The sequence below is a fragment of the Schistocerca nitens genome, chromosome 1, assembly GCF_023898315.1.
Source record: "Schistocerca nitens isolate TAMUIC-IGC-003100 chromosome 1, iqSchNite1.1, whole genome shotgun sequence".
Lineage (NCBI taxonomy): Eukaryota > Metazoa > Arthropoda > Insecta > Orthoptera > Acrididae > Schistocerca > Schistocerca nitens.
In genome coordinates this window covers 1,145,973,761-1,145,993,169 of record NC_064614.1, presented here as the reverse complement: position 1 = coordinate 1,145,993,169, position 19,409 = coordinate 1,145,973,761, and positions in this window count along the sequence as shown.

Genomic DNA, 19,409 nt, shown 5'->3' with positions numbered 1-19,409 from the left:
CCGGATGCCATGAAGAGTACAGGGCGCAGCCAACCATATAGGTACCAATGACGTGTGTCGCATTGGATCGGAGGAGATTCTCTCTGGATTCGGGCGGCTAGCACAAATTCTAAAGACTGCCAGTCTTGCTTGCGAGATTTAGGTGGAGCTCACCATATGCAGCATCGTCGACAGACTCGAGTGGACGGTTTGAATCAGAGGCCCAGGCGGTTCTGTGGCCTTGTATGTTGCTAATTCCTTGACTTAAATCATCGGATGGTGGGTTCCAGGTTCTGCTTAATAGGTCAGGAGTACATTACACAAAGGCGGCTACACGGGTAGCGGGGGCTATGTGGAAGGGACTGGGCGGTTTTTTAGGTTAGAGGGTCTCAGGAAACCACAGAAAGGGCGTCTGTCTAAAAGGGAGCAGGTAAAACACATTAAAGTAGTTGCAGAAACGATCGGGATTGTAGTTGTAAATTGTCGTGGCTGTGTTGAGAAAGAATCAGAGCTCCAAGTTCTAATAGAAAGCACTGAAGCTCAAATAGTTATATGTTCGGAAAGCTAGCTAAAGCCAGAAATAAGTTCAACCGAAATTTTTTCAAACGATCTAACAGTGTTCAGAGATGGTAGATTAAACACAGTTGGTGGTGGAGTATTTATTGCTGTCAGAAGTGGTTTACCTTGTAATGAAACTAAATTCGATAGTTTCTGCGAAATAGTATGGGTAGAAGTTATACTTGACAATAGGACCAAACTATTAATTGGATCGTTTTACCGACCGCCGACGCAGAAGATATAGTTGCTGAACAGTTCAAAGAAAACTTGAGTCTCATTTCAAATAGGTACCCCACTCACACAATTATAGTCGGTTGAGACTTCAATATATCCTCGATATGCTGGAAAAATTATACGTTTAAAGAGGGCGGCAGGCATAAGCCGTCATCCGAAATTGTACTGAATGCTTTCTCAGAAGATTATTTTGAACAATTAGTTCATGAGCCCACTCGAAACGTAAATGGTTGCGAAACCATACTTGACCTCTTAGCAACAAATAATCCTGGACAAATAGGGAGTATCGTGACAAATACTGGGGTTAACGACCACAAGGCAGTTGCTGCTAGGCTAAATACTGTAACACATATAACCATCAAAAAGAAACGCAAAATTCATCTATTTAAAAAAGCTGATAAAAATGCTCTTAATCCCTTTTTAAAAAACACTCTCCACTGCTTCCGATCTGATCACGTAGGCGTCCAAAAGATGTGGAATGATTTCATAAAGATAGTATCTACGGCAATTGAGAAATATATACGACATAAATTAATAAGTGATGGTACTGTTCCCCCATGGTACACAAAACGGGTCAGATCGCTGTTGCAGAAGCAACAAAAAAAGCATGCCAAATTTAAAAGAACGCTAAATGCCCAAGATTGACAAAGTTTTGCAGAAGTTCGAAATATAGCACGTACTTCAATTATGAAATCAGTCAAAGAAAATCTTGAAACCGTTTGATACATGGACTGTTAATATGCTTACAAGATTACTACATCCTAGATTTTAAAAACTTGGTTTGAGGACATTTCAAGAAGCTGGCAACGCAGCACAATTACTTCGGAAAGAGTATGCTACTATTATTGCATCAACACCAAGAATGAGGCCTGAAACAGAAGCATACATGAGCAGTGCTAATAGGTCTACTGAGACGTCCACCAGTTTGACACCAGACAATCCACTTTTTTCGCTCAATCAGCAACAGCGTAACGTCGATGTCGTTCCATCAGTCAGCGATTCCATAACTGAGCTACGTCAATATTCTGAGAAACCTCTAACCGACAAGTTTGCTTGTGTGTTATAATACTGGGAAAAATCTAATACGAGGGTTGGAACTTAAATAGTGGCAACTATTTATTCACAACCGATACAAAAGAGTTACATGTTTGCACCTGTTACTGTCCTTCAAAGTAGTCACCAGCGTTGTGTAGAACCCGTTGCCAGCGATATGGAAGGCGTAGTATACTGTTAGCACATCCTGTTCTGTTGATGGTGCGAATGGAACGGTCTAAAGTTAAGGTGATTCTAATGTGCGACTGTGATAGTGTTATCCTAACGCACTACGTTCGTCCACGGCAGACCGTCAATGCACAGTATTACTGTTCGTTTTTGGAAATTTGTGGTAAGGACTATGGGACCAAACTGCTGAGATGATCGCTCCCTGGGCTTACACACTAATTAAACTAACTTACGCTAAGGACAACACCCACACCCATGACCAAGGGAGGACTCGAACCTCCGACGGGGGGAGCCGCACGAACCGTGAGAAGACGCCTGAGAGCGTACGGCTACCCCGTGCGGCAGTTCGGTTTTGGGGTATCACCTGCGACCAGCTTTGCGAAAGAAGCGGCGACACTTTCTGCGCAAACCACCCATCATTTTGCACGACAATGCGCGGGCGCATACGGCGCAAGCTGTGGCTGCTCTGTTCGGTCGATGGGACTGTGAAGCACTGTACCATCCACCATACTCCCCGGACGTAAGTCCTTGTGACTTTGAGTTGATTCTGAAGATGAAGGAACCACTTCGTGGCATTCGCTTCAGAACTGTTCCAGAGATTCGACAGGCAGTTTACCGCTCCATTCGCACCATCAACAGAACAGGCTCTGCTAACGGTATGCTACGCCTTCCTCATCGCTGGCAAGTGGATCTGCACAACGCTGGTGACTTCTTTGAAGGACAGTAACAGGTACAAACATTGTTGTTGTGAATAAATAGTTGCCACCCCTTTGAGTTCCAACCCTCGTAGTATGATTCGTATCATGACCACTAAACATTTGTGCTGTCCAGCGACTTCAGTTCCCGAATGAAAAACGCAACAGACTAAAGTATAACGTGTGTACCTCTTATAAAACAAACTTTGCATATCTTGTAATGTCATATTTTAAACAATAAAAAATTCTTAAAAAGTTCTTTTTTTTTCATTTGAAGCACGTGTCCAAAACAATCGGAAGTTAATCGATACCTCAATAGTTTTTAATAACAGCATCGATAATACCGTGTGTGTCAAGTATCAATGTTTAAGTAACACTAGGCGTGAGCAATTATGTTTCTTTTTGCCCTTTATCTATACTACCTCGAAACTGAATTCCTGCAAGTGAAGACATTTTCTGGCTTTCCTTCTGCGCAGCGATCTGCACATCAGGAAATAAGGAAGTGCTTGGTTGTCACGGTATACTTTGGTGTCTTTTCCTCACAAATAATATTCGAATTTCTTAAAAGCCCACACTATAGAGAGAGCCTCGAGCTTCGTTAGTGAATACGATCGTTTGCATTTGATAAGAGTTCTCTTTGAAAAACTAATTATTTAGGGTGTTTGTTGTCCATCTGTCTCGTTGAACTGGAATAGGCATGCCCCAGACCCTGTGAACATGCATTAGTGCTTAAACAAAACTCTTGTGACATGTCTGGGTAATGCAAATATATTTGCATTGAGTATAGGTTCTTTTATGTTTTCAAAGTCAGTTCGTTGACATTGATTGGGCCATACCCATAGGTTATTGTTCCAAATCAAGTTTAACAAGGCACCGCTATTCAGCTGCTGGTTAGGAATAAATTTTCTAAAGAAAGATAAACTTTTAGTTGTTCTTTGTTCTGAGGCAGGAGAAAATGTCTGCTAGCATCTAGTTTTCGTGGAATTGGCAAAATATCTTGGGGTGATATGATGTGTCCTAAGAATTTGACATTTTCCTTCCCAAATTTAGACTTCTTTAAATATGCTGGAACACCGTATTAGAGAATCAGTACAGCACTTGCCCAAAAGTGGCAAATGCTCTTCCCAGGTAAGTGTTGGCATTAGCAATTAATCCACATAGACAGTAAAGTTATTCAGTATTTCTGGACCTAAAACTTCGTCTAATGTGGAAATGAAGACATCTGTGCCCATATTTAAGCCGAAAGGCAAGACATAAATTCATAGCTTCTAGTCCCACTTACAAAGGCTGTGTACTTCCCACTGTTTTCATGTCTTTAATCGGTTACGTTAAGGTATTTGACTTTATGGTACTTTAGTGATTGTTCTTCTAATTAGCCAGGACGTTTTTTAACAGGAACAATGCTTTTGTTTATATTCTGAGCATCAAGTACAAGCATGACACTACCATTGGGTTTAGCGATAGCTAAAATAGAGCTACAATACGTCCAGGATGAGTGTTGTATGACACCCCCCCCCCCCAATATATCAACCTTTAAATTTCCTTCTTTACTGCTTGCTTCTTGGAACAGGGTACGGGATGTGATGAAAAACAGAACGTTTCGTGTGGATAAACGTCCATTTGATATGTGTAACCTTTTTACTACTTCTGGGCACTTTTCAAATATCTGTGCATACTGTATTATTCCCTGTAACGGGGTTTGGAGGAAGCCGAAAGGCACGCGTTTAAGCTCACGCAGGCTGGCGTGAGGTCTGGAAAATGACAAGGAAATTAGAACTTAGAAAAACGGACACAGATGGTGAAATACTTAACTTTAATCCATAATTGGTGAACATCGGTCTGACTGTGCATGCATCCCAAGATAAATAACAAATGATAATGGCGCCTTGCTAGGTCGTAGCAAATGACGTAGCTGAAGGCTATGCTAACTATCGTCTCGGCAAATGAGAGCGTAATTTATCAGTGAACCATCGCTAGCAAAGTCGGCTGTACAACTGGGGCGAGTGCTAGGACGTCTCTCTAGACCTGCCGTGTGGCGGCGCTCGGTCTGCAATCACTGACAGTGGCTACACGCGGGTCCGACGTATACTAACGGACCGCGGCCGATTTAAAGGCTACCACCTAGCAAGTGTGGTGTCTGGCGGTGACACCACAAAACTGACTCGTACTAGTACTAGATCCACATTTCTTTCATGTAGCTTTCATCATAGAAAAATACATCTCAATAAGACAGTTGTACTCTAATGTCTGTATTTGGCAGAGGTCTGTTTTCTGTTACACTGGTTCTGATTAAATCTACTGATAACTTTTGTGTGTTAATTGCGAAGAAACACTTTCCATGTCCTAAGTGAATGTGTACCATGTACTGTTGAACGGTACCAGACGAATAAGGCAATTGACAAGTTTTTCCAGCACTAAAAAAATGCATTTCAAAGAAATATTTTGGATAGTAATGGTATTAATGTTTGAAGTTTCACACCTTTACATTTCCTAGCTACTGCAGTCTAGATGCTTTTGTAACTCGGTAAATAAATCTTGTTAGATTACATTTGTCGGTGGACCTGTATCCAGTACAGTGTGCATATTTAAATCCACTATCCTGACATTTATTAAGGACTGTACAGACTCCCTTCTATACTCTTCCAGTTTGCCCACATTTTCCTGACACGAGTCCTGCTTGATATCTGCTTTTTGTCATCTCTCAGAAAATAATTAGAAATCTGCGAACGGGGCCTATCGCGACCTGTTTTAGTTTTCCTGATCAATCGGGGGGAGGGGAGTAATGTCTTCGCTCTGGGCTACCTCCACTATATACAAAGTGTGGCCCTGACTGCACCAATTTGTGCCTTGCAACGCCAATTAAACAAATTCTCTTTGACCTTGACAACGTCCGCCCGGTACGTAATTGTTCCACGGGTCGTAGCTACTAGGAGGAGGGCTGTCTGGCGCTCTACCACCGGTCGACCCTTGCCAATTATTATATCGGTTATTAACACCTGCTGGGATTATATTTTGAATCTGTTGTTGGAAACCCCTACGTTCGGTATACGTTGGTCCGTTGTAATTACTGTTGTGGTTTCCTTTTTCCGTTTTCGTCCTATGGTCGCCATACTTATCTCTTGTGCGATTTTTACTACGGGAGTGGTACGGGTGCTCACCGTGTTGGTTGCTGCCGCAGTTACTACTCTGCATATCACTATTTCGCGGAGGTTCACTTTGCACGTTATTGTTCTGGGGTTGTGACTGCATTGAAGATAAATCAGCTCAGTCGAGACCAGAACGGATAAAATTAATTTTACATTATTCTCGGGTATTATGATCAATTTTTCCTTGATATGTGATGGTAAGCGAGTTTTGAGTGTTTTTAGTACATCCACGTGAGATTTGTCTAATACCTTGTTTTGTTCGGGTATTTTTCAGAATACTGCCGTAGTTCCCCCTTGAATAGTGCTGCCTTAAATACCTCTCTTGGACTGCTATGTACCAGAATTTTTCCAAGAAGGCACTCTCAAACTGTTCTTGAGTATGGCACCGCTCGGCGTACCGGTTGCCCGCAATAAAGCATCGTCTTGAATGTAACCCACAACGAACCTGATCTGTGCTTCCGTCCATTTGCGTGGTAACACGTTAAGAAAGGCTCTGATGAATACCACATGGTTGGTTCTTTTACCCTTTGTAGTAAAAATCAGAAACTGCGTATGACGGAGTAACCCTTCCTCAGCTAGAAGAGTAGACAGGCAGGAGGTATAGTCTGCTACAGCCGTTGCATTGTTCGGCTACATACAGGTATACTCCCTGTGTGCCGGTGCAGCTGGTGGTATTGACACTGGAAGTACCTGTTGCATTTTATACTCCCCTTCCTCTCCGCCTGAAGGACTAGTGGTAAAAGGCGGATAGGTTTTGCAGCTTCCTATTCTTCCTGGCCGCTCCTAATTGCTAGCGATTAGTGGCTCCTTTGTGATATCAGTACGTCTAGTTAAACCGTTCCGATATTTTTCTTCTGCTGCCTTTAAATCTGATTCATTCCTGGCAATTAGTTCATTTTCGTTCTCCCTGACTGCCTCTTCAAACTCTTCCACATCGGTCTTACGCTCTTGCACTACCTTCCGTGCCAGTGTCCTACCCCTGTCTAGTAATCCTCATTCGGTTCTCTCCATTAAGTTCTTCATGGGTTTTCTTTACTAACTTTCTGCACAATTTTAAATTATTCAGTTGTACAGATAGTTCCTGTGCTTCCTCAGGAAAATCTCTACATACAATTTGCAACTCGGTAATAGTATCTTGCATTTTCTTTACACTGTTATTAATTTCTTGTTGAGCCCCCTTCATTTTCATTTGTGTCTCGGTCACGTTATTCAGCTTACCTGTCATTTCCTTCTATGCCTTGTCAACATCCGATACCTTTTTAATTAGCTTACGTGTTTCCCGAGGCATATTTGTGAATAACTCCACTTTTAATTCTTTTCCCATTTCGGGCAACTTACGAATGTTAAATCGTTTGACAGGTCAGTGTGCAACATTTTACGTAGGTCATCAAATTTTTGCTCTTGTTCATTTGAAAGTTCCTCAGATTTTTGTACCACATGATTCCTAAAATCATTAAATGTTTGTGTTTGATGTTTTGAAGAATCTTCGACTTCTGTATTAAATTATTAAATTTTTCTGTTGGATCATTAAATTTTTGTGTTTGTTCAATCCTAAGATCATTAAGAGTTTTCATCATCCTTTACATAAGTTGTATCAACATTGGGCCATCATTTTCAACGCCTACTAAGTCACATCTGATAATATTCGGGTCCGGGTGCGGAAATTTTACATCTACTAGAATCTGTGGTACCACGCCTCATGTGAAAAAGTGCTTCCCGATGATACTCGCGAATTTATTTCGTCTACATAAGTAAAGTCCTGTCATTAATCACAACATTGCTATCCTCAGTCATAGTTAAGCTTAAATAACAATCGCGGTCGTCGATTGAGTCACCGACGTCATTTGTCGTCGCGTTAGTTGTGGCGACATTTTGTGCTTGTACATTAATTACTGAATTGTCACCAATGATTTTATCTACTGTATCCATTTCTGTCCTTGTGATTTACTAATTACCAAATTTTGAAATGAATATCCCTTTCATAATTACTCTCAGAAAATATTGTAAATTATCCTGTGACTTTTCGCAAACATATACTGCAACTCACTGTTGTCACGCATACTCACAATTATCAGCCAAAACGATTTTTAATAAATACTCTGTTTTACTATGATTTAGAATGGTCCAATTTTTTGGATGGGAGCGGTGAGGTACTACTACGATTAGATACTACGGGTAGTGAGGCGATATCAAGCGCAACCATGTAAGCTATTAGTTAGAATTTCCTACCTTCACAGTTTTCTTTCTACTGGTAGTTTCCATACAAATTTTATTCTCCGTCCACCCATGTTTTTATTTCGTGATCGTTCCTCTCTTTCTCTTGGCAATGTTATTAGTTTCATGTAAAAAAGAAAAAAATATAATTAATACAATGGGAAATTGTAATAACATGTTTTATATATTTCAATTACTTCAATTATTTACACCTGGCACCGTCCTTTTCACGGTCACAGTTATACTGGTGCTTAAGTACTGGCGCCGCAAGGAGGTGCGAATAATGTGGATTATTTCGAGGATGTGGCTGGCGGATACTTTCACCAGCAAACAGTTCACCCGTCTAGGTGCGGAGCCCCACAGTCTCTCGCTACTGTTACCACTGTAAGAGTCTGAGTTGATTTATATATTAACCTTCTGCGTCTACATCTAGATCTACATGGATGCTCTGCAAATAGCATTTAAGTGCCTGGCAGAGGGTTCATCGAACCACCTTCACAATTCTCTATTATTCCAATCTCGTGTAGCACGCGGAAAGAATGAACACCTATATCGTTCCGTACGAGCTCCGATTTCCCTTATTTTAGCGTGGTGATCGTTCCCCCCTATGTAGGTCGGTGTCAACAAAATATTTTCGCATTCGGAGGAGAAAGTTGGTGATTGGAATTTCGTGAGAAGATTCCGTCGCAACGAAAAACGCCTTTCTTTTAATGATTTCCAGCCCAAATCCTGTATCATTTCTGTGACACTCTCTCCCATATTTCGCGATAATACAGAACGTGCTGCCTTTCTTTGAACTTTTTCGATGTACTCCGTCAGTCCTGTCTGGTAAAGATCCCACACCGCGAAGCAGTATTATAAAAGAGGATGGACAAGCGTAGTGTAGGCAGTCTCCTAAGTAGGTCTGTTACATTTTCCAAGTGTCCTACCAATAAAACACAGTCTTTGGTTAGCCTTCCCCACAACATTTTCTATGTGTTCCTTCCAATTGAAGTTGTTCGTAATTGTAATACCTAGGTATTTAGTTGAATTTACGGCTTTTACATTAGACTGTTTTATAGTGTAACCGAAGTTTAACGAATTCCTTTTAGCACTCATGTGGATGACCTCACACTTTCCGTTATTTAGGTTCAACAGCCACTTTTCACACCACTCAGATATTTTTTCTAAATCGTTTTGCAGTTTGTTTTGATCTTCTGATGACTTTATTAGTCGATAAACGACAGCGTCATCTGCAAACAACCGAAGATGGCTGCTCATATTGTCGCCCAAATCGTTTATACAGATAAGGAACAGCACAGGGCCAATAACACTACCTTGGGGAACGCCAGAAATCACTTCTGTTTTAATCGATGACTTTCCGTCAATTACTACGAACTTTGACCTCTCTGACAGGAAATCGCAAATCCAGTCACATAACTGAGACGATATTCCATAAGCACGCCATTTCACTACGAGCCGCTTGTGTGGTACAGTGTCAAAAGCCTTCCGGAAATTCAGGAATACGGAATCGATCTCAAATCCCTTGTCAGTAGCACTCAGCACTTCATGTAAATAAAGAGCTAGTTGTGTTTCACAAGAACGATGTTTTCTAAACCCATGTTGACTGTGTGTCAATAGACCGTTTCCTTCGAGGTAATTCATAATGTTCGGACACAATATATGTTCTAAAATCCTGCTGCATGACGACGTTAACGATATGGGCCTGTAATTTAGTGGATTACTCCTACTACGTTTCATTAATATTGGTGTGACCTGTGAACTTTCCAGTCTTTGGTTACGCTTGGGTATGCTTATTAAATGACATATACTTCGTGGCTAAACTGACGTAAGATCTATCACACGTCTTGTGGTCCGCATGGGATATCGAAGACGCAAGCGTACTCCGCAGCACGCTGCGATTAATTTCCGGACGTAGGAAAGCGTAGCTTACCGGCTGATGCATTTAACCTGCACCTGCGCTGCCCTCTCAGCAACTGGGACCCACACCAGAGGAGGATTCGCCTCACCTGCGTCATTAACGTATCGTAACAGCCGAACAGAACGTCAAATTCCCTGTATATGTATTCCGGAAAAGCAATGACCAGGAAGCAAGTAGTGTAACATCAAATTCCATTTCGTAGAAACCAGAAAACCACCGATTCCTTAAAGAATCGAACCCACTTACACACAGGTTCAGACTTCAGGTTATTTTACTAATGAGTTAATTTTCTAAATATTATATTAAGCATGTAAGCGACAAAGAGTTTTCTAAAGGTTTGATATTATGTGCTAAGTTTATTGAAAGTCCCTAAATGCTCTCATTCTCAAATAGAGCTTCTAACTGTAATACTTGCCTTACCGTGTTAAATCTTTAACGTAAGTTTATACTTCTTAATGAGTATATTATGACAGAATTTTAAATTTTTAACTTAGGTCAATAATTATGTGAAATATTGACAGCCTAATTTTTCTTATCCTCGGAAGCTCTTAGATGGACAACATGCAACAGGGGCCGGGTAATCGTTTCGTGATTAGTCGCTTAGTAATATGGATTTGTAAGGACAATATGGTAGAATTCCGTAATAAGCTACACAAGGAATCAGGGTGAAAGGGAATGTAATGACAAAGACCGAGCAGCAGAAAAATCTGTCGCGAACTGGGTATTTAATGTGCATGAGGTATATATAATGTGAAAGCGTATTGTCCAGTTATCAAGAATAGACAGTTTACCTGTATTCTGTTTTTCTTTCCGAGGACATAATACAGTCGACACAGAAACTCCGTAAAAGTCATTGTCAGATGTTTTATGTGTAATCTTCTGTGTCTGCAGCATCGGATTTGTATTTCCCGAAAACATATCGAAGGCGTTAAGCACAATCCGTTATCTTATGCTATTTGATGGTTTTCCGCGCCTATGTTTCTCTACAGAACACAAACCAACTTCTTGCGGTTTCACAGAGCACAAGAGCAGTTAAAATGGAATCCGAATCACTTATCTCTTCTGGCGACTTCTCACATCGTTGAGAGCTGAAGGCTAGATTACAGGGGAGACTGAACAATTCGTCGTACGACCAAGGCTTGGTCGCACGATCTCGCAGGTTAGAGGCACTTGCTTTACGACTTGACCACCAGAAACAACACGTATGAAGATAGTTTATGTGTAGGTCTCGATGAGCGAATTTCGGAGTGTCGTAATATATGGCATTTATGACAGTATCTTTTTATTGCTTTGACTTAGAAGCTTAAATTACTTACAGCGCCAAGGGACGTAGAACTTAGTATTTGACAGACAGACACATAGAAATAACAATTACAAAGTGATCCTGCAAGAGTACCGTTTCTACCGATTGAGGCACTAAGCCATAAAAATGATTTAAAATTAATCTCTGAAGAATCGTGGAAAATAGAAAAAAGGAGAGTGGAAGATAGTCTTCATACAGGGTGACAATAATTATTCAACTATACGAAGTAAAATCGTCATAACTTCCGAATGGTTTGCGTTAGGACGTTCAAACTGCACGGATGGCCGCGGGGCATGATGGGAATTAGTACATGCATTATGGTTCGGTTTACGACGGAGCCACTTTCATTTGGATCGGTTCGTCAATAGGCAAAATTGGCGCATTTGGGGGACTGAGAATCCGCATTTAGCGATCGAGAAGTCTCTTCACCCTCAACGGTAACTGTGTGGTGTGCAGTGTCTATTGACGGAATAATCGGTGCGGTATTCCTTGATCGCACGGTGACTACCAAACGGTACGTAAAGGCTTTGGAAGATGATTTCATCCTCATTATCCAAAGTGACCCTGATTTCGATAAGATGTGGTTCATGCAAGACGGAGCTCGACCCCGTTGAAGCAAGAGTGTGTTTGATGTCCTGGAGGAACAATTTGGAGACCGTATTCTGGCATGGGCCTAGATTGGCCGCCATATTCTCCGGTCTGAACACATGTGACTCCTTTTCGTGGGGCTTTATTAAAGATAAAGTGTAGTGCAATAAACCCCAAACCACTGTCGAGCTGAAAACAGCCATTCAGGAGGTCGTCAACAGCATCGATGTTGCGACACTTGAGCGGGTCATACAGAATTTCGCTATTTGTCAGCGTCACATCGTCGCCAATGATGGCAGGCGTATCGGAACTTGTCACAACCTAAATCCGAATATCTGTAGTGACATTTTCATGTTGAATAAAGTGTGTGCACGCCGTAGTTTGTAACTAATTTGTTTTTTTTTCATATATTTCAATAACTGTCACCCTGTACATACAGTACAGAAGATAGATAATAAACAAGACGTTAAGAACTACTAAGGAATTTCTTTTCTACAGTTTCATGCAAAATATTTTTAAAGTTTTACTAGACAGCGTAAAAAAAGCGTCAGACACTCTTTTAGGTGAATGTCAAGGTAGTTTTAAGAAGGGCAAACTATGTTCTGAACACATATATTTGATATGAAGTCGTCATAGATTATTGAATTCAAAACTTGTAGTTAATGTTCGTTGGTTTCAAAAGGACTTTTTGATTCTGTTGAGAGAGAAACTATAGATAAAATCCGAGAATTTGCTGTCAAGCCTAAACCAGCAAATCTAATTCGTGAAACATTTTTGGAAACAGTATCTAAAACGAAATTTATGGGAGAAATATCTCAGTCCTTCAAAATATACACGACTGCACAGCAGGGTGATTGCCTATCTCCAGTTCCGTTCTGGGAAAAATAGTGAGATTTAATATAAGATTTCATCAATAAGATTGGGAAGAGGAAACGAAAATACTGGAATAAACTGTCTCGCATTTGCAGATGACTTAGTTATACTGTCTCTAAATGTGACATTTGCTGTAACACGAATCACTCTTTTAGAAGAAATAGCCAGTAAGACAGTCTTAAGAATTCCTGCAGAATTTTAGCAAGCATTAAAAATACACTGAAATCTCTGAAAACACAATTTGGCCAAATAAGAAAGGTTAAAAAATTTATCTATGTTGTGGGGATGATCCAAAAAAACGTTCAGAAAAAGCTGCTACAGAAGAAAGGATGCACTGAATTGTAAGACCATTACAAAAAAAGTCTCTCTAAAACACCAAAAATAGAGCATTACAAGGCAGTAGTGAAACCGGAACGTCTTCATGCAAGCAAATGTCTACCAATAAACTATAATCACCAGGGTCGCCAAGTTTTCGGCTCACGGGCTGTTCCCAGGCACGAGCGCAAAAGTGCTCAGCCTCGCTCCACATTTCCCCCACTTCCATACCACGCTGAGTGCGAGTTGGAGGAAGAGGGGGAAATAACGAACATGCCACATTTCCATGGCATTACAGTCGTACTGCATACGACTGGGTTTTATATTTCACATTTAACAACTACATAGGTAACAAACGAAATAAGTTTTCAGTATTAACTAATTATTTTTGGCATGCTGAAGACAAATTATAATTTTTGTCTGGTGCAAATTATCGGCATAGGGACAGACGCAGACATTTTCACAGACTTTCGCACTCAAATTGCCATGTAATCGTGGCTTTTTAGTTTCGTAATCGAAAAAAGGTCTTTCATAGAAATATGTCGACCGAAATATTGTAGCCTTTTGCAATTTCATTATGAAGAGCTGGAAAATCTACTTGAGAAAAGCAATTAGACGTCTCAGACAGTTTCAGTGTAAAAAAGATATGTAATTATCACTGGAATTGCCTTGCAGGTCAGTTAGTTACATCTGCACATGCGCAGCGTCGCTTTCAACTGAAACGGCAAATGGTCTCGAAAACAGATGTAAGATTGACAGTATCCTCAAAACCTTTACAATACTATCGTTGTAATTCTTGCAAGGACACCGTGAATTCTTCAAATCTCACGGTTTCTTTAACGCCAGTGAGCTAAGAGAACCGGATTGTCTTTCATCGATTTTCGTTTTAAATGCATTTCCATCGAATCAGAAAGAATTTGCCTTGCAGTGTCTTACTATGGGCAGTGTACAGTCAATTCCACTGAAAATGCGAAGCCTGCAATCCATTCCCGATGTTCTAATTTTCGTTCCTGCTCTCCTTTTTCCTTCATAAATTCAACAATAGCGAGATTTAAATCGAAAAATCGTTCAAGGCATGCCCCTTGACTTAACGAATGTATTTTGAAGTAATATATGAAGTCTCTGTACTCTTCGTTCATTTCCATCGAAAACTGTTGCAACTAAAAATGGATTAATGGGTGCGACATCAGAAATTTTGCGATTCGTACTATCCGTTTCACCACGAGATCCATGCTTATAAGTTTAACACAAAGTGCGTCTTGATTTACAGAACGATGAGTCCCGTCCGAAAAATGCCGCACCGGAATACTCAAAGAAACGTCGTGCTGTTCCGGTTACTTACGAGAAGGACCGAGCAAAGCCGAACGACAGGCCGGGCCTCGGCCCGCCAGCGGCTAGCATGACGTTTGGCACGCCGTCGCTGGCCCTCATTTAGACAAATCAGAAGCATTAGAAAGATGAATCATTAGGAAAATATTAGGTATTCGAAAATCTGCGGAAGTTTGGAAATTATGACGCTACTACGACATTTATAGCAGGAATGAAAACGTATGAGAAGCAACGAGAAAAAGGAGACTGGTACTTTTTGGACATTTATATCGAATGCAAGAAAGCATATCAACGAAGAACCTCAGATATTTGTGAAATAAAAAGACAACAACAAGTTGAAACCTTAAAGTCAAAAATTATTTAGAAAAAGTAATTTAAAAGTAGAACAACAGCTGACGAAGAAGTGGTCAGGGATAAAGTACTGAATACTCGTATGGATGGGTTCAAAGGTGTGATTGTAAAAAAACCTGGTTTGAAGAGGTCAGAAGAGAGGAAGGGATAACATAGGGAACAGCTAAAAGAGGAGTAGGAAAAAACAAAAGAACAACGGATAAGGTATTGAAATGGGCATGTCATCCTTAGTTGGCCCAACCAAAAATAACGAAAAATATGACTAGTAACATTGAACTTATTGATGAAAGTGAAATTCCATTATTAGCTGCAATCGGGCATTGAAATAAATCTAATGACAACAAATGAAGATTTGAGAAGGACCAGGACTCGAACCCGGATTTCCCGATTGTCACGAGTGGTCACCTGAACCACTTCTGCTATCTTTTTTTCTTTTTTTTTTCTTTCTGTTTTTTCTTTCATTTTGTTCGATATAGTTCGTTGCATTTGGTCTGGGCGGACGTTACAAGACATCCGTTCAAGTGCATCGTTTTTTTTTTTTTTTTCGGAGAGCGAACAGCCCTCTGGCCGAACACGCTGAGCGAATGGCACATTTGCACTCAAGGTTCCTTATTTGTCCTCAAGGTACATATATTTTTATGTGTGGTGCTGTTCTTTCAGAATATGGGAAATTATTTTTTTTTTCGATATCAGTAGGTCACGGTAAATCCTAACCAAAAATGTTCGCATTTAAAGTGTAACCTTTGGGACGGAAACCTTGATAGCTTGCTTACATCATTTTCATGTCCTACCTGTTGGCAGCCCTGACGCCGGCTACGAGCGCTTTTCGCTTGCTGTGTTACGAGATAAGTAATTTAGCTAGTAATTAATTGTTTCTGCTGCATATCCTATAGTATTTACGTGCATTAGTGTCAGATAGAATTCATAAATTGAAGGTTTCAGTTTTTATTTGCGTCTGAATAGGAAAAGCGAAGTTCCTGTTTAGGACAGTTTCGCGTGTACGTGTACGCAAACGTTTGTTTATATTCTTAACTGACGTCAAATACGCGGTATTATCAATTAAGTCAGTGACCAATACTCAGTATTTACGTTTATTAGTGTCATTTAGACTCGATACATTGAAGGTAGCAGTTTTTATACGTTTCATTAGGTCATTTTTCGCGTGTACGTAAACGTTTGTTTACATTATAAATACGAGGGTTAATCAGTTTGGGTTAGTGTACAATACTCAGTATTCCCGTTTATTAGTGTCATTTAGACTCGACACATTGAAGTTTATAAGTTTTATTAGGAAAAGTGATACTGACAGTGAATTCTAACCTCACTTGTATACGTTTGACTAGCGCAACCTGCGACTGCTAACAGTTGAACAAACGTAAAATACGTGGTAAATTAGTATTACACTTCAATATCTGAGTAAATCAGTGTTATAATACAACTTCTGAGCCCTTCTTTCATACGGTTTAGCTAGCAGAAAGCTAAAACTCACCTCGCCGTCTGCTTAAAATCCTCAGCTTGTTGTGGGCTTTGGCGATCGTGTACTGCAAGCCCATCGGTCCCTATAAAGTAGAGGTCGTATTTGTGCTTTACATTCTAAACTCTTATTATCAGCTAAAGGTTTTGTTTTGTACCTGCATCTGTCAGTATACAATACTCAGTATTTACGCTTATTAGCGTCATTTAGACTCGATACATTGAAGGTAGCAGTCTTTATAGTTTTATTAGGTCATTTTCGCGTGTACGTAAACGTATGTTTAAATTACAAATACGAGGGACAATCAGTAGGTGTAGCTTACCGTAGGTTACTGTTTAATTCTTTAATAATATTCACTAGTTATCCCCTAGCAATTTACTGTAGGTCACTTTTTTTTCTTTTGTATTCACTAGATAGCGCATAGCAGGAAAATAAGCACCAGATCTAGCTTCTACCACACACTTTTAAAGTTTTTCAGTTGAGTGTCCTTCCTGCCAACTAGAGTGTAGCTGTTAACCTTGTGTGGCAGTAAGTTTCCTTAAGTTTCTTATAGTAAATCACATATTAGCTCGTTGGATAGGGACTGTGTCTGTTCTGTGCGGATGCAGGAGGAGTTGGCCACAGTCCAAACGCAGCTGGAAGCTTTGTTGGCCACAGTCAACAGGCTCCAGGGTGCCACCTTGAGGTGCAGTTGGGGTTGGTTGCCTGGGGCAGCCTCTGCTGTACTAGATGTGCAGGGGGGGGGGGGGGGGGGGGGGTCACAGCTCTCTGTCACAGAGCCAACCTCAGGTGCGACTGAGCCGGCTGGCCCACTCTCACCTCAGTGTGGGTGGCGGACTGTGTCGAGGTCTCAAGGCGAAGGCTGAATGCGGGACGCAGGCTCCTGCCAAATCCCGTACACTTTGCTAATATTACTTTTGAATGCATTATGGGAACTGCAGTGATCAATGTCTTATAAATAATTACTACTAAAAACAGTCTTGATCACGATTTATTTAACAAGGTGACCGGTTTCGACCACTACTGTGGTCATCTTCAGACCATTGAGTAGGAACCTCTTTCTGTTGGAAAATCACTTTCCAACAGAAAGAGGTTCCTACTCAATGGTCTGAAGATGACCACAGTAGTGGTCGAAACCGGTCACCTTGTTAAATAAATCGTGATCAAGACTGTTTTTAGTAGTAATTACTTTGCTAATAGATTCAGTGTGCTATCTGATGCTGGAGGGGGGGGGGGGAGGGGCAGAGCCGGATCAGAATGCACCTTCCGCCAAGATAGTGGCCGATCCTTCAGCAAGGTCCGGAGAGGCACATGCGGATAGGAGTTTGTTAGTTATTGGGAGCTCCAACGTTAGGCGGGTCATTGAGCCCCTCAGGAACATAGCGGCTAGGACGGGGAAGACGTCCAACGTTCACTCGGTGTGCTTGCTGTGGGGCCTTGTCTGGGATGTGGAAGAGGCTCTTCCGGCCGCTATCGAGAGTGCGGGGTGCAGCCAGCGGCAGATAGTTGCACATGTCGGCACCAACGATGACAGTCGTCGGGGCTCCGAGGAAATCCTTGGGTCCTTTCGACGGCTGGCTAAACTGGCGAGGGCGGCCTACATCTCTCTAGGAGTGGAAGCCAAGCTGACGATTTGCAGCATCATACCCAGGGGGGGACTGGGGTCGTCTGATTTGGAGTCGAGTGGAGAATCTAAACCAGAGGCTACATCGACACTGTGATGAAAATGGTTGTAGGTTTCTCAACCTACGCTATGGGATAAGGTTGTAGGACGCCCCTCGATTGATCAGGAGAGCACTACACACAGGAAGCAGCTACATCTACAGTATACAGTACTTGTGGCGTGCACATGGGGGTTTTGTAGATTAGGTTCCTCCCCATGGGAAACAAACCATTGACCTGAAAAATTACCAGTTCATGACACTTATGTGGGTGTGTCGACTATAAAAATTGTTATTTCGCCTAAGCAGGTCAATCCAAAGGATTTAAATATGCTAAATCTCATGTTAGTAAATTGTCGAAGTGTCTGTAGCAACATCCCCGACTTACTCTCCGAAATAAACAGTAGTAATGCCAATATTGTATTAGGTACCGAAAGCTGGTTGAAACCAGACATAAATGGCAGTGAAATTTTGAACTCTGATTGGACAATGTTTAGGAAGGATAGGACTGACTGATGCTATGGGAGTTGGCGTGTTCGTTCCAGTTAAAAGCAGTTTAAACGCAGTTCAGATCGATACTGGGTCGAACTGTGAAACACTCTGGATAAAGCTGTCAATCAGACAAGGATTCACCATTGTATTAGGATGTTTTTATAGACCACCAGCATCCGCAACAAACGTCGCAGAACGTTTCAAGGACAGTCTTGAGTACACAGAAAATAAATATTCAAATTATCCATTGACTGTGAAAATTACGCGTTTATCACAGAGGACAGGAGCAAAGACTCCTGTGGTGTTATTCGAGGAGCGCTCGCAGCATACAACCTTGAGCAATTGGTTAGAAAACCAACTCGAGATGGGAACGTCGGAGATATCTTGGCGACAAACAGACCTGATCTTTTTGTGGAAGTTGGTCTAGAAAAAGGTATTAACGATCATAATGTCGTTATGGCTTCTGTGTCAGTGGAAGTTGCAAAAAAAAAGAAAAAAGCGTAGGGTTTTCTTGTTTGGGAAATAAAAGTGTCATTAATGTATACCTTCATAGCCAGCTCCAAGCATTCACCGGGGGACACAAAGATATTGAGCGTCTTTGGTCGGAATTTAGACATATTGTCCACCACATGCTAGAGAAATATGTGCCTAGTAAAACTGTAGGGGAGGGGAAGGATCCACATTGAAACAACAAACATATTGGGAAGTTGCTGAGAAATCAGAGAATTTTGCACTGCCGTTTTAAACTTAGTCATTGCCCCGCTGACAAACAGAAATTATGCGAAATGAAAGCAGCTGTCGAAAGGGCAATGAGAGATTCATTTAACGAATTTGAAAGCAATATTTTATCTGCAGATTCTAAAAATAACCCCAAAAAATTTGGTCGTACGTAAAATCTATGAACGTTACGAATAATTCAATACCTTCTCTTCCTAACAGTACGGGCAATGTAACGGATGATGATAAACAGAAGACCGAAATTCTAAACCTAGCTTTCAAAAACTCGTTTATGGTAGAGGACTGCAGCACCATTCCCCCTTTCAATTATCGAACAA